At 43.3% G+C, this 15,421-nt stretch overlaps 1 long non-coding RNA gene across 1 annotated transcript; it reads right to left on the reverse strand.

The window, feature by feature from the left end:
- Positions 1-399: 399 nt before the first annotated feature.
- On the reverse strand, positions 400-2,106 carry LOC310707039. The gene is made up of 2 exons (XR_014526287.1): positions 1,785-2,106; positions 400-1,617 (listed from the first exon to the last, which is right to left on the reverse strand). It is a non-coding gene; the product is annotated as an uncharacterized lncRNA (long non-coding RNA).
- Between the last annotated feature and the right edge of the window lie 13,315 nt (positions 2,107-15,421).

Here is a 15,421-nt window from a genome sequence, read left to right on the forward strand (position 1 = left end):
CCATTGCCCTACATTGTGTATTTGAATTTATTTATTTTTCAAAAGCCCTGGAAACGAAAAGCCAGAAGCTATGGACTGGAACAGAAAGGTCTTATCTAACGAGGGGTAAAAGCAAACAGGCAGGCAGTTTTTTGATAGAGAAGCTGGCTACACACACACACACACACACACAGAGAGAGAGAGAGAGAGAGAGAGAGAGTTGGGAACTTTTGCAAACGATTAGGTTCAAAAGCTTCCAAAAGCTTGAGCCTTTTACAAGCAGCCAATCCGAGTGCTCTGAAAAGTCTCAGAGGTGTTTGTATCACTGTATGTAGTTTAGGCCTTAAGCAGAGACACAAAACTCACCTAAATTCTATGCCAAATATTATATCTAAACTGCAGGCAGACATGCTCATGGGATGGTTTACAACTGTACATTCATCATTTGATAACTACATTGGTGATTTGTATATGTGAAGAATTCCTCACTAATCAGACACTATGGACGGAACTTGTACATTAATTCAAATACAATGCAGTTTACAGAAGCAAAATGAGGTGACAGTTTCAAGTGGTAAAACAGACTTTGGTGTGTGGAGGTTTGCATTTTTAAATCAACCCCTGTGTAAAGGGGAATGTAAAGAAGAAAACTAGGACTGCAAGGCATAAGCTATAATAGAACTTTGCACCCCAAACTGCTCATTTTTTACTTGCAGTGTCTTTTAAAAAACCCAACGGCAAGCTCTACCCGGAGGCTTGTGATCTAATGCATGTTATAGAGAAGGGAATATATATATATAGGGAGAGAAAACAGTATAGCAAACAGTCAACAAGTGATAGGGTGACAAATATGCTCCACCATGGAGGTGTGCCATTAGTTAACATAAAGAATCCTTAGTCCTCAGTTGTCACGTGTAAGGTGTATTCTGCATCCAGGTTCCAGTTTGATTTATGACTTTACTAAGCTATCAGCCTTCTCTCATGAAACTCACCATCTCTAAATGATTAAGGGAGTACATGTGTTTCTACCCAGATACTGAACTTTAATTTTATTTGCATGGTGTCTTTACTGATAGCTCTTTCTAGTTCTTCTCCCACAAGTGACTTGCTAAGATTTCTCATAATCTGGGGGGCGCCAGTATTGTCTAGAGAAGCATTTCCCAACCCTTTCCCGACTGTGACCCCCTTCTGACCTTGTTTCCTTCCTGTGGCAACTTAAAGTGAAGTTTATTTCGACTGTGACTTAGCATTATGTGTGAAACAAGCCAGTGCACAGTTAGACTGTGAAACTGAGACCACAAGATGGAGTGATTGCCACCAACGCGGACGGCTTTAGAAGGCGGTTAGACAAATGAATGGAGAATAAGACTCTCAAGAGGGGCTCATCATAATGGATGTGGCTTCAGTCTTGGAGAAGGTATGCCTCTGATGACCATGAGTGGGGAGAATCTGCGGTGCTCATGTCACAGAAACACAGGATTGTGGAGATGGAAGAGACCCCGAGGGTCATCTAGTCCAACCCCTTGCAATGTCTGGCATGCAGCTTCCGATAGGCATCTGGAGCGAGAGAGTTGAGAGAGTTTCTACTCTGATCCAGCAAGGCTCTCCTTATGTTCATGATCACACATTATCCAAATTCTGTAATGTAGGCAAATGCAAACTTTCAGGTCACACAGACAAGTAGCTAGCTCTCAATTCTGCAGAGAACTCAGTTATAGCAAATGCAAACCAGTGGTTCCCTTCTCCCGTTTTGTGAATATTCTCCCCTCCTCAAGCAGATCGCCATTTCGTACTACTGTATTTACATGTCTTAAAAGGAAGAGTTTTCGTATTTCTACCTGGTATTGGCTTGAGCAATTAAATCAGTTGATCTGCACTTAATTGCACCAATCCAAGTCCCATCTCAGCACCAAGTCTTATTTTCAGTCACATGCAGAATCGTATTTTCGCCTCGTCCCTCTGCAAGCGGGCGCTGGGCTTCTCTCTCTGCTTTTATTGGGCAAAACTTTCCCAGTTGCGCGGCGGGGGGGGGGGGCAGAGTCACGTTGCAAATCCACGTGCCAGCGGGAGCCCGGAAGGGGAAAGTGAATCGGGCGAGGAGAAGCGAGGCCTCGGATTTGCGGGCGGAGAAGGGGCGGAGCCAAGAGGGGGGGAGGGCGCGCCCCCTTTTCTCTCCCGGCTGACGTGCAAGCGCAAGTGTCTTGCTGCCGTCTCCGGCCCTGGATGTCAGCTGAGCGGCCCCGCGAAATTTGAAAGTGGCCCGAAGGCGCGCGGCGCTCCCGGTCTTCTTCCCGCCGCTGCTCTCCGGGATCCCAGCCCTTGCCCCGCGGGGAAGGAAGAGGTGCAAGCGGCTGACCATTCCGATCGCGGCTGATGCTCCGGCTTGAGAAGGACGAGGCCGGGCTGCAGGCGGGGAGCAAGTCCGCGCTGACACGCCGGAGCTGAGGAACTGCAGCCTCGCGGGCGCCCAGGATTGAGGGAGCCTGGATTTCTGGTGCTGAATCAGTGGCCTGCTGGGGTCCGTGTACCGCGTGGGTCACGTGTAGTGCTTGGGTGGTTTTGATATATTGCACTTCGAAAAATCCTTTGTTGAAAAGTGCATGATAACTTAAAAAAACAAAAATTGTCCAGTGGCACCTTAGAGACCCACTAAGTTTGTTCTTGGTATCAGCTTTCGTGCACATGCACACTTCTTCAGATACTGGCATGCACACGAAAGCTTATACCAAGAACAAACTTAGTTGGTCTCTAAGGTGCCACTGGACAATTTTTTAATTTTTATTATATATTTCGACCCTGTCAGACCAACATGGCTACTACCTGAATTAAAAATATATGTATAATTGAATTTGAAACATATTTTAGGAAAGTAAGAGATTTTTAGCAACCGCGGCAACATTAAGTCATGTTGAATTTTGCTAATGTGCGTGATCGGCTTGCTTCTCAATAGTAAATAACGAGAGCGCTTCCAGGTCTTCTGTGTGTTTTCTATGCAGTACAGTATGCGCACCTTTGAAATAGTGCTCTTCGAGGATACAATTTGATACAGTGGTAACTCTGGATGCGAACGGGATTCCTTCCGGAGCCCCGTTCACATCCTGAGCAGAACGCAACCCACGTCTGCGCATGCATGAGTCGTGATTCGCCGCTTCTGCACATGCGCATGACGTCATTTTGAGCGCATGCGCAAGCAGCGAAACCTGGAAGTAACCCATTCCCTTACTTTTGGGTTGATGTGGAACGCAACCCGAAAACGCTCAATCTGAAGCTACTTTAACCCGAGGTAATGACTGTACTTGGTGAATGCAGGCAGAGAAGGAAAGGCTAAGCTGGAGGAGCTCAAAGCAAGGTGGTTGCACTGCGGCCCCACAAATATACAGAATTTAAGCACAGTTTATTTGGGAGTAACTCCCACTTAGCGCAACGGGGATTGATCTTAAGTGAATAGGTGGTAGGACCCGGCTGCACAAACCTTAAGGAATCTCCAGATCTGTTCCTTTAGCCTTGTGCAACTTTCAGCGCAATCCTGTGCTTATTTGAAACCGTCTTGAGCAAATTCAGCAGCACAGCACACCTCCATGAAGCCCTATTGAGTTCATAGAAGCATAGAATTGTTGAGATGGAAGGGATCCCGAGGGTCATCTAGTCCAGCTGCCTGCAGTACAGGAATCTTTTGCCCAGCATGCAGTGGGACTTGTTTTTGAATAAGCATAATAGGGTCAGGCTGCTTGACTCCAACCGTAAGCCTGCTTTTTTTAGGTCTAAGGCTGTAAACTTGGGAAAATTTACCTTGAGGTAAGTACCATCGGACCTTTGAGTGAATATGCGTAGGATTGCATGGTCAATCTCATTTAGCTCAGGCTTACCTCAGGGTAATCATGCATAAGATCAGAGTGTACAACAGCCCACTTTCAAACAGAAGGAAATAAGCGTCTCCTTGTTCCCAGCCAAAAAAAGCCAACACCCTGGCTTCATAGAATCGTAGAATTGCTGAGTTGGAAGGGACCCTGGGGATCATCTAGTTCACCCCCTGCAATGCAGGGGTCCCATACAGGGATCGAAACTGCAACCTTGGCCTTAATTCACAAGGCTTGGTTGGCACAGTTTTGCAAGATGAAAAAATGGTACATTCTAAATTGAATACACTTACATATATAGAGATAGATAGATAGATAGATAGATAGATAGATATTTACATGACAACAGCTTGTATCCAATGCATTACCTTCCCATTTATTGTGCAAGTTGGATTGGTTATCTGAAAAGCAAGATTCTGCGGGTCAAAGTCCGCCTCTGGAGAGGTGTTCACCCTGCTTGCAGAGAAAGGAATCAGCCGTTCGAGACTCCCCTAGTGCCAGGCTGACGTCTGTCAAAGACATGCCTCCTGGCAAAGCCCAATTCCCGGGAGAAGTGGCGCGTTGGCTTCCTGGGAGAACCAGGGGGCAGACCTGTCAAAATGTAACCGCCTGAAGCCGACAGAGTTTGCTCTGTGTGAATGATCAGTTTTTTCAGATGTCCAAGTAAAACCTGACTTGAGTCGGTCAGCTTAGCACACCGACTAGACCCCCTAGCAGAGTGATGAAGAGGGAGTAGAAATGGGTGTGTTTGTTTCATTTATGTCCTTACCCCACAATTCTTCCAACAAGCTCAGGGCCTTTCCCTGTTTTATCCTGGCAGCAGCGCTGCTAGACTGAGAGGGGGCAGGTAGCTCAGGGTGAGCTTTGTGAGCCAGTGGGTATCTGAACCAAAGTCAACTCTGCTGAGTATGTAAATAGCATGTTAAGCATTTGATGCAGTGCCCAATTAAACCCTGTGGAGGCCCCTAGGCAATCTGAGTCTCAGGGGCTCCCTTGTTCATTTGCTATAGTGGGGTAACATGGAACTAAGAAAGCTTGATTGTAATTTTGTTTCAAGATCAAATTGATACTATTTTGAGCCACCTATTTGGTAATCCGCCATATTGGTAATCCTACTCTGCCTATTTGGTAATCCGGCAGTGGTTTGATGTGCTTCACACACATTATCCTGTTAGAATCCTTGCAAGAAGGCTTTAAGGCAAGTATTACTATTCCATAAGCCAGATGAGAGAGAGCAGGGCTTCCCCAGGGCACCTACTGAGCTGATTTGAATGTGAGGCTAATGCATAGCTCATGCTGCAATCCTTTACTTACAGTATCTAGGAGTAAGTCTCACTAAGCTCCAGGGACTTACTTCTGAGAAGAAATGTATAGGGTTGCACACTGTCTGTCTGTCTTTCAGTCACTTTCTATCACATGCTGCACCACCTGTCTGTCATTAGATTAACCTCTCTACCTCTAGGTTAGATCACTGTAATGTTGGCCTGCTTTTGAAGACTGCTCAAAAACTATCCAGCGCAGAATTCAGTGGACTATCAATTAAGAACTGGTGATCTGAACATACAACTCCATTTGTTGCCCAACTGCACTGGCTGCCAATTTGTTTCTGAGCCCAATTCCTCAATTCAAAGTGTGATTTTTTTTTAACCTACAAAGCCCCACATTGCTCAGCCCCTCATAGCTCAAGGCTTTTAAATAAAACAAATCTACTCCAAGAGGTAAATCGTACTGAGTTCAGGGGGCTTACTTGCCGGGGTTGCATGTGTAAGAGTGCAATTCCATGCACTTCTACTCTGAAGTAGAACAGGCGAGTGGAAACTACTCCCAGATAAGTGTGTATGGGTCCTCAGCCTTTGATTTGTCAAATTCAGCAGGATTGTGGCATACACACTATGCCTGCTAACCACATTGGAAACACATCCTTCTGTACCTCAAAGAATCCTGGCCACTGTACTTCGCTAAGGGTTGTTAGGAATTGCAACTTTGGGAGGGGTAAGCTACAGTGCCCAGAATTCTTTGAGGGAAGGAATGTGTTTTGCATGTGCTTTAAAGGTCTAGTGTGCATGCAAGTCTCCAAGCATGTTGTGAGCTGTGCTCCAGGAACATGCCATCTTTCTTAATAAGAGTTTTCAAAGCCAGCATTAACCTGCAGCCCTCTGCAAGCCTGTTTGGGAGTAAGCTGCAGTGAGTAAATACGCTAAGGTAGAGGTTTTCAACCTTTTTTGGGTCCACGGCTCCCTTGACCAACCATATTCTTTCTGTGGCACCCCTGTGGGACTCAGGAGCCCAGTTATGTCACCCCTTGCCTGCAGAGCTGGCAGCCTCTCTCTTCTCCCCTCTCCTTGGGAGTCCTCTGGGCAGCTGCAGCTGCCACCCCTGGTCTCTGAGTTGCCTCCCTCCCCCCCAAAGGGGTGCCTCTTCACACTGCCCCACAGGGGCCTGGGAAGCACCCCTGGCCAGCCCCAGGCACCATTCCCCTGGGGAGCTTGTAGCCAGGGCTGCTGCAACAAACAGCTGTGCAAGCCTTTGGGAGGCAGAGATGCGAGAGGGCCTCCGAGGAGGGAGGGAAGGAAAGAGGGACAGCATTCAAGTCACCCCAAGGTGCCACGGCACACTGCTTAGCACACTTAGAAACACTGGTTTTCAGTGGAAATTACATAGGCACTTCTCCCTGCCATAGAGGTCAGGGGAACTCAAAACATGCAGCTTAAAGGTGGTTAAGTCGGTGCCCTTTGCTTGCAAGTAACTGGGAAAGCTGCAAAGGCAAAAGCAGAGTGAGAAGGAAAGGGAGAAACCTTAGACCGGTTTTAAATGGCAGGAGGCTGCTCAGGGCAGCTCAGGAGGGAAATGTGCAATTAAGTGGAAACATCTCTTGGGAAAGAAATTGTGTTGGGGGCAGCAGAGATTGGGGGAAACTCGAATGGTGTGCCAGTTTCAGCCTGAGCAGGGGCAGGTTGGGATAGCAAGCTGCGTGATCCGTGGAGCTGGCTCTGCAGGTAAGCAGAGTGGGAGGCGCGTGGCGGGAAAGAAAGAGAAAGGCGGAGATGAAGCAGCTTCATGCTTTTATTGCAATGCTTCGTGTTTGGGGGAAAATAGAAGAGAAAGTGAAATACAGTGGTGCCTCGCAAGACAAAAATAATCCGTTCCGCAAGTCTCTTCATCTAGCGGTTTTTTCGTCTTGCGAAGCAACCCTATTAGCGGATTAGCGCTATTAGCGGTTTAGCGGCTATTAAAGGCTTAGCGGCTAAAAGGCTATTAGCGGCTTAGTGGCTTAGAAAAAGTGGGGGAGCGAAAAAAATCGCAAGACTCGCAAGACGTTTTCGTCTTGCAAAGCAAGCCCATAGGGAAATTCGTCTTGCGAAGCGCATCGAAAAACGGAAAACCCTTTCGTCTAGCGGGTTTTTCGTCTTGCGAGGCATTCGTCTTGGGGGCACCGCTGTAATATTTGCTACTGGGCTCTTTTTTTAGGGTCCTCCCCAGTACCCAAGTAGAACTTTGCAGAGCTTGCAAAAGTTCAGAGTTCTACTTTCCTTAATTAACTGCTTCAGCCCAAGTTAATTTTTCCTGCAAGGAAATCCCAGATCCTTCACAACGTACAGGTGTGGCCCTCTCCCTTGGCAGTTTGAGTTCAGAAGTAGGTGGTGTGGAAATCCTTCAGGGCACTTAGGTCCTGAACCCATACACAGCTACATGGGAGTTATTCACACTGAACTTGGACTTATTTCAGAGTAAACACCTTTTGCAAAGTAAAACCCTAAGCAGAACCTCAAAATAGCAGTCCTGGCACCATTTAACTCAATGGGGCTTACTTATGAGTAGACACATATAAGGTTACTTCAAAGTAAACCCCCTTAAATAAAGTAGGAGTTACTTCTAAATAAGCATGCATAGGATCTGCCTGCACACATATTGTGGGGAGGAATTTGAAGGCTGAATTAAGAACAAAGGACCTCTTGCAACAGAGTGGAGCAATAGCAGAACAAGACTGGGTCCCTCCAGATGAACTTTCTATGGAGCATTCATCCTGATTTGCTTGCATAAAACGTGCGTGGAAGTGAGATTGTAGCTGGTCTTTATTGAACATTGTGACTGTTTTCTTGTGGGATATCATTCCTTCATCCCACTCTTTTCAATGCATTTCCCCATCACTTCCCAAAAAACAAAAGGTCAGATTCTTCTTTAAACTGGGTTTGTTGCACTAAGGTGACAGAAACCTTTCATCCGCTTTAATTGTGCAAACCTAAAATTCCAGTATGCAGGCACATGAAGATGGCAGTCTGTGGCACCCTATAATGAATGAAAAATATTGTTGTCCCTCCAAGCCAAGATCATCTGCAGCAGTCGTTGTCTGCAAATCCAAGTCTGCCTGCAGGTTCAATTACTACCCAGCTATTTGGGGAGAATACTGCCAGCTTGCTTTTCCTGATATATAAGGGAAGCAGGTAGCTTTCAAAAATATGAGAACAGAAAACTTAAGGGAGGGCTTTGGTGTTTTCCGGGGGGCAGTGACTAGGCCTTCACAGAACCTGCCTCCTTCTTCTACCCCACTAACCAGGTCATCAACATTGGTTAGGACCAGATCTAAAATGGCTGTTCCTCTTGTTGCTTCTCCCACTTTCTGGACAATGAAGTTGTCTGCAAGGCCAGTGAGGAATCTGTTTGACCTTATGCTCTTGGCTGAGTTTGACATCCAACAAATATCCGGGTAATTGAAGTCCCCCATTACTACTATCTCCCTTCCTTTTGCATGCTTGGCCATCTGTTCCAGGAAGGCATCATCTATGTCCTCCATTTGGAGCACATTAGGAGCAGTTGAGTTTCATATCTTATTTAGTTACCTGTCTTACAGCCCAGAATTTCTTCTCATTTCAAAATGATTTGGGCACTGTTTGTTTTAATTAATTGTCCTCTTATATTTTCTTACTTCGCAGCTTCCATTGCATCCGCTAGCTCTCGCCCAGCACAACTTTTTAGAATAATTAGGTCGATAAGGTCCTTAGGAGGACAACCAAATTTAAGCACAAATTTGACCCACAGCTGTGAGGCATTTGGGAGCTTTTTTGCGGAGAAAGTCCTGTGACCTCCCTGCCAATTTAGATACAGTGACTGAACTGGAGGTCCCTCGACTGACTTTGGGTCCAGTGTTGGACCATTTTGATCGGATACTCCCTGCTGATGTGGATAGATTCCTCCAAGCTTGTAGGCCCACCATCTGCCTCCTTGATCCGTGTCCGTCTTGGCTGATTAGGGCGTGTCCATATTTCACATGGACCCCCCTGGTTGAAATTATCATTTGTCCCTTGGCAGGGGGACATTCCCAGGGGAACTGAAGGAAGCAGTGGTGTGTCCGCTCTTAAAGAAAACTTCACTAGATCCTTTGTTGTTGTTTAGTCGTTTAGTTGTGTCCGACTCTTCGTGACCCCCTGGACCAGAGCACGAGATGCTCCTGAACTGTGTGTGTTTATGTAACTTTGTGTGGTGGTATGTGCATTGTTTGTCCTAACACTCTTTGGATTATTATTCAGAAATAAATAAAAGTTGTAACTATTTGTGCTGAATCAACTAGCATTCATGAAAAAGATGTTCTGGGAATGGGTGAGACGTACATAAAGTATTGTGCCACTCTCCTGTTCTGCCTTTCTCTGGAAAGAAAGATGGCAATTCAAACCTAGCAGGTGTGACGTACAATTTTGAACAGCTGTAGTAACTGCACTGTATAGTTGCAGAACTCTCCAAAGTTCAATTTGAAATCTACCCTTGAAGAGTTTGTAGTCTAATGCAGAAGAGACTGCCATTCATTAAATTATACTGAATTAATTCTGTATCATTAATAAAAACCCTGATCCTAACTACATTTACCTGGAAGTAAGTCCCCTTGTGAGACTTACTGCCAAGTAGGCATGTGCCCAAGTATGCACACTTACTGAGGAGTAAACCCATTAAACTCAATGGGACTTGCAAACCAATATAATAATAATAATAATAATAATAATAATAATAATATAATGTATTTATACCCCGCCCATCTGGCTGATTCATCCAGTATTAAAAGCTTCTCTAAACAGGGCTGCCTTCAGATGCCTTCTAAAAGTCCGATAGTTGTTTTTTTCCTTGACATCTGATAGGATGGCATTCCACAGGGCAGGTGCCACTACCGAGAAGGCCCTCTGCCTGATTCCCTGTAACTTGGCTTCTCGCAGTGAGGGAACCGCCAGAAGGCCCTCGGAGCTGGACCTCAGTATCTGGGCAGAATGATGTGGGTGGAGACGCTCCTTCAGGTATACTGCCAAACTAAATATTATTAAGGGAAAATAATTTTGAAATACTTGCTTTTTTCTGTCCATAACTGCTGTCTGGAAATGGCCCTGGAGGTAAGAGCAGAACCACAAGCACAGTGGCCTCAATCCACACTTCCCTGAGATATTCCAGTATCAAAAGCCGCTGAAAAGTTGAGAAGAACAGAGACTTCCGGGTTAGCGCCACCGGCAATGGCGGGCTTCCTCTGATCCGTGAAAATCAGGGTCTGGACCGCCACGGCGAGGCGGAGACCCATAAAAAACCACAAGCGGGAGAAGCCTGTGGACCTGGGATTCGGCTGGCACCTTTAGTGCCTCCCCTACTCGCGGGGAAACCCAACTACGGGGATCCGGAGCGACGTGGGGTGAGCGGCGCGGTGCTTCGAATCGATTGCTCTTTTCACGGAGTGAAGCCGCATTGCTGTTGTCAGAGAGCGCTGACTTTTTTCCTGTGGACAATTGGACTCTAAACAAGTACCCGTGAGTAGAACGGAAAATTGGATTATTAAACTTCGTAATTTGGCACCGGAGCGGGAAGGTCTAAACAGGAAGTCCACCTTCCGCTTTTGTAAACAGCTTGAAGCAAAGACATCACAAGCTAAAGTCTGGAAAGTCATCTGTAAAGGACTAAATTTCCATAGGTTAAAATTACAACCCCCCCTTGGAAGCAGGAGAAGAGGGGGGAAATCTTAAATTGTTCAAGCCTGCAGGAGAGGGAGTAAAGAAAGATAAATTTCTATCGTCTTGAACCTGGGAACGGGCTGTCAAAGATAGACGTTTGGGGAAAGTTCATTGACTGTGAATAATAACGCATGTTGACAGATAGTTAAATAAGAGAAACATATTGATTCCAATGTTTCCTTTTGCACTAAAAAGGAACAAAGATTTGAAAAACAAAAGCAATTTTGTTGCTGGATCTGCTTGTAAAAGGATGGATACAAATAGAAATTGTTTCCTCTAGAGGGAGCTTTTGAACTGTTGTTGGAGTGGACCTGGGGAACTCTACAGCTGTAGAGATTAGAGAGCGTGAGAAACAGGCTCTGACCTTGGATAAGAATGTTGACACAGGAAACCTTAGTGTCTGCTTTGTGCAGAACAAGTGCTTTGTTGGAGCAGCTTCATGCGAAGATGGATTTGATGACTACTGCAATTGATAATTTCGGTCAAACAGTGACCACTGATATAGAACCTGCTCAACAACTGACCCAGGAATCTGCCCTGACAGGGCAAGTTGCGGAGAAGACAAAGGAGGAGGTTGTTGTTGAACCTCAAGTAATACAAGTTGAGAGAGATGCGGCCCTGCAGGAGCATAAGCTGTCATTTCTGAGGACTGAATTTGGAGTGAGGCAGACTTGGAGAGACGGAGTCCTGTCAGGACTGGAGATGGCAAGTTGGTCAGATCCTCCTATGCAGGGATGCTCTGACCTTTGGGATTTGGTTTTAGGCCAGGAGGAGATTGGAGTGGTCGAGGCACTCAACTTTGGAGGGGCATTGAAGTATGTTTTGGAATATTTTTTGGATTTTAGTGCTAACCATGGAGAACGGGCTGACCGGCCGAGAAGGGATAAAGACACTCTTAGGTTGTTCCCCCGAGATCTACTCCTTAGAGACAAATGAAGGAAATTAAGAACAAGACCAGCAGAAGACAAAGTAAAGTGCAGGTACAATTATGAAGAAGATCTGCAGAAGGGACATGGAAAAGAGTTAAGAGCATCGGACACAAGATCACCAGGTTGATGGACTAGATGGAACAGAAAGAAAGGACTGACAGAACCCTAGACCAGGAAGAAGAGACAGTGGATGAAGATTGGCAGAAAGTTTAAAAATTCATTTAGAGAAATATTGCAAAATTAACGACTGTTAGGAAAATCTTGGAATGAAACTATTAGGCTATAGTAGAAATGTTATAAGGAGTTATGTATAAATAAGTTTTTAAGTTTTAGGGTTTTTTATGGTAAGATAAGGCTAAAATAAATTAAGACAACTAAAGGACAGAATACAGTGAAAGATGGAAAGGATTTGCTGAGATAATTAATAATTAGAATACAAAAAAGGGAGGTGTGAGGAGGTCAAGGAAATAAGTTAATGAAGATAAGGGTATGGGAATATTGGATTTGTTTTTAAATTTATTTTTTTGTTCTTGTTTTTGATTTTGGTGTATGGTATGTTTGGTACTTTTTATTTTTATTTTTTTATTGATTTGTATTGTTTAATCTCTTTTCTCTTTGCTTTTCTTTCTTTTCTCTTTTCTGTAAATATCATTTAAATTCCCAATAGATATCATTTTAAAAAAAAAAAGTTGAGAAGAACAAGCAAGATTGCATTTTCCTTAAGGAACAAGTAAAATAAAATAGTCCAGAAGGAATGGGATTGTCTAAATACCACCTATCGAGTCAAGATTCAACAACCAATGTTTGGTTGTGTTTAGAATAATCCCATAAGTGGGAAAATGTCTCATACCAAGATAAGGAATATATTGAAACACAGAGAAATGGTACTAGTTACCATATAGGAAATGAACCACTGTGAGGTTGATGGAAGTCAAAATCAAAAACTAAAAGTATAATAGAAAGAGATTCACCCCAGAAGGGTCAGTATTCAGGTAGAGAAATGACATCCTGGAATGGCTATTATAGTTACCTTGTATTATACTTATGTTTTTTATTGTTTGCATTTGTTTTGTTTTCCTTTTCTTTCTTTGTGTATTCAGTTGAAATGTTTGTATTTGTATAATAATTCAATAATAATAATAATAATAAATAATTAATAAAGATTTAGCAACAAAAATACCAGGCCAGGGGGCTGGCTGAGCAGAATCCCCTGATTCTGAAGTGCAGCAGGCCAAGCAAAGGGGCAAAGGTTTTGCTCTCCTACTCCATACTATATACCTTCATCCACCCCGTATGTCCCCCAACCTATCATCCAGGGATGGCAGTCCCACCCTCCTTTACCCTGGCCTCAGGTGTGCCAACTCTATGGGGCTAAGTTGCCTTCAGCCCTCCCCTCCCAATATCTGTTGGGCATGGGCTGGGACCCCTCAATGTTGAGGGTGTGGAGGAAACTGAGCATGGGGCCCAGCACAACACGGCTTCACTGGCCAGCTTCTCCTGAGCACTAGAGAGGAGGAGCTGCCAGCCATTGAAGCCACACTACACTGGGCCTCCCTCCAATAATGCAACGTCACACACATGATGTCACGCATGTGCAAGTCGGTGCCTCTGCCTGGCCTAGGTACATGGCACCCTTGACCAGCCTTGTTGATCACAAACACACAGCAGAGGAAAACACCAAGGAGAAAATCCACTAGGAAGCACTTACAAAAATAAAACTTGGATGTGACTCGTTCCCCAGCTCTCACCTGAGATAAAAACTCCAGACTTCCTCCTCTCCCAGAAAAGGCACAGCTCCATTCTAAACTTCATTTATTTCAAGGGAGTTACAGGCAACTGCCTCTTAGACTGCTTTCACGTATGCAATTGCTACTGTGCATAGGTGGGGTAATAAGAGGAAACCCACCGTTCACCACTCTCCATTTATTAATTTCCCACAAATACCCGCGCACCCAGAAGGTTTTCCTTGCTTACTGGGCTCTGGAAAGGTCACGGGAGGGTCTGGGATAACTCAGTCCATACAGCATGAGCAGTAGGAGGGCAGGAGCAAGAAATAACAGATAATAGCACAGAAGAAGAAGAGGAAGGGAATAAAAAGGAAAAGGTAAAAGGTAAAAAAAGGAAAAGACAAGACTTGAATAACTAAATTAAACATGGCTGATTTGAGGATATTAAGCTAGAATGTAAATGGACTAAGTAATAAAACAAAAAGGCATAGAATTGAACATGTAATATTAAAACAGAATCTAGATACAATTTGCTTGAAAGAAACACGTGGCTAAAAGACACAGGAGAATATTGATGAATAAAAGGATTGGAATGGAATTTATAACCTCAGATAAAACTAAAAAACGAGGAGTGATTTTGTATATTAGGTCAAAATTAGAGCCGAACTCTTAATTAAAGATGAACTAGGAAAAGTTAATAATAGTTGGAATTTATGACTCTAATGAAAAGAAATCAGAATTATTTTAAAAATTAGAAAATAATATTTTAGAATACACAAACCAGAATATGATAGTAATGATAGATATGAACGAAGTAGTTTAACTTGAAATGCACAGAACAATAAGAAAAACTGAATCTAAGGAAGGGAAACTACCATTAACCTTCTTTAATCTGATAGAAAATTTAAATTTAATGATGTTTGGATATTTAAACACCTGTTGGATAGAGAATATACTTTCTTCTCTGAAGTCCACTGGTCCAGTGGCTGGATCGTCTCAGTATGGGCCTCCAAAGAAATATCCTTAATGATAAAAAGGGCAGAAATATTACGAAGAACTCTATTGGACCATAATTCAAAACCTATAGAAATAAAAGGAGAAAGGAATACACCGTTTAGATAGAGACTGAATGAAGAATTGCTAGTTAAATTGAGTTAAATTGTAACAAAGGTACAGATATGCAAATAGTATGGGATGCTAGTAAAGCGGTAATTAGAGTTTTTTTTCATAAATCAGAATGCATACCACAAGAAGATTAGAGAACAGAAGAAAAAAGAAATATTGAAGAACTATTTAAAAAGGAGAGTTAGTAAACAAACCTAAGAAGGAAACAATAAAACAAGCAATTAAAATACTACAAGCACAATATTCAATAATAATAAACCAAGTAGAGTGGAAAATAATAAGAATGAAACAGAAAATCTTTGAACATGCTAACAAGCCAGGGAAGCTGTTTGCATGGCAATTAAATAAAAGAAAAGCAAATAGTTTGATAAATAAAATAAAAACAGAAGGGAAAATAACTGATAATCCAATAGAAATCAGAAAACAATTTATTAAATATTTTGCAGACCTATATCAAGCTGGATCAGAAAATAAAATAGAAATTGAAAGATATATTTGACAAAAAATGCCAAAAATTCTAAATGAAAAGTTAATTACTTTAAATGCACCAATTAACACTTCAGAGGTTTCAAATGCTATTAAAGTTTTTTAATTCAACGGTTACAAAATGTAATGAATGAAATATTAATTGCAGGGAAAATACCAAAGACATGGAAAGAGGCTTTTATTACTCTGATTCCAAAGCAAGAGACAGATACTTTGGAGGTAAAAAAATTATAGACCAATTTCACTATTAAATAGTGAATAGGATGCAATTAAATAGTACACAAATATATTAGCTAACAGAATGAAGAACATATTGTTAGAAATAATTCATCAAGATCAAA

This window comes from Podarcis liolepis (assembly GCF_965112155.1).
Source record: "Podarcis liolepis genome assembly, chromosome: 5".
Taxonomy (NCBI): domain Eukaryota; kingdom Metazoa; phylum Chordata; class Lepidosauria; order Squamata; family Lacertidae; genus Podarcis; species Podarcis liolepis.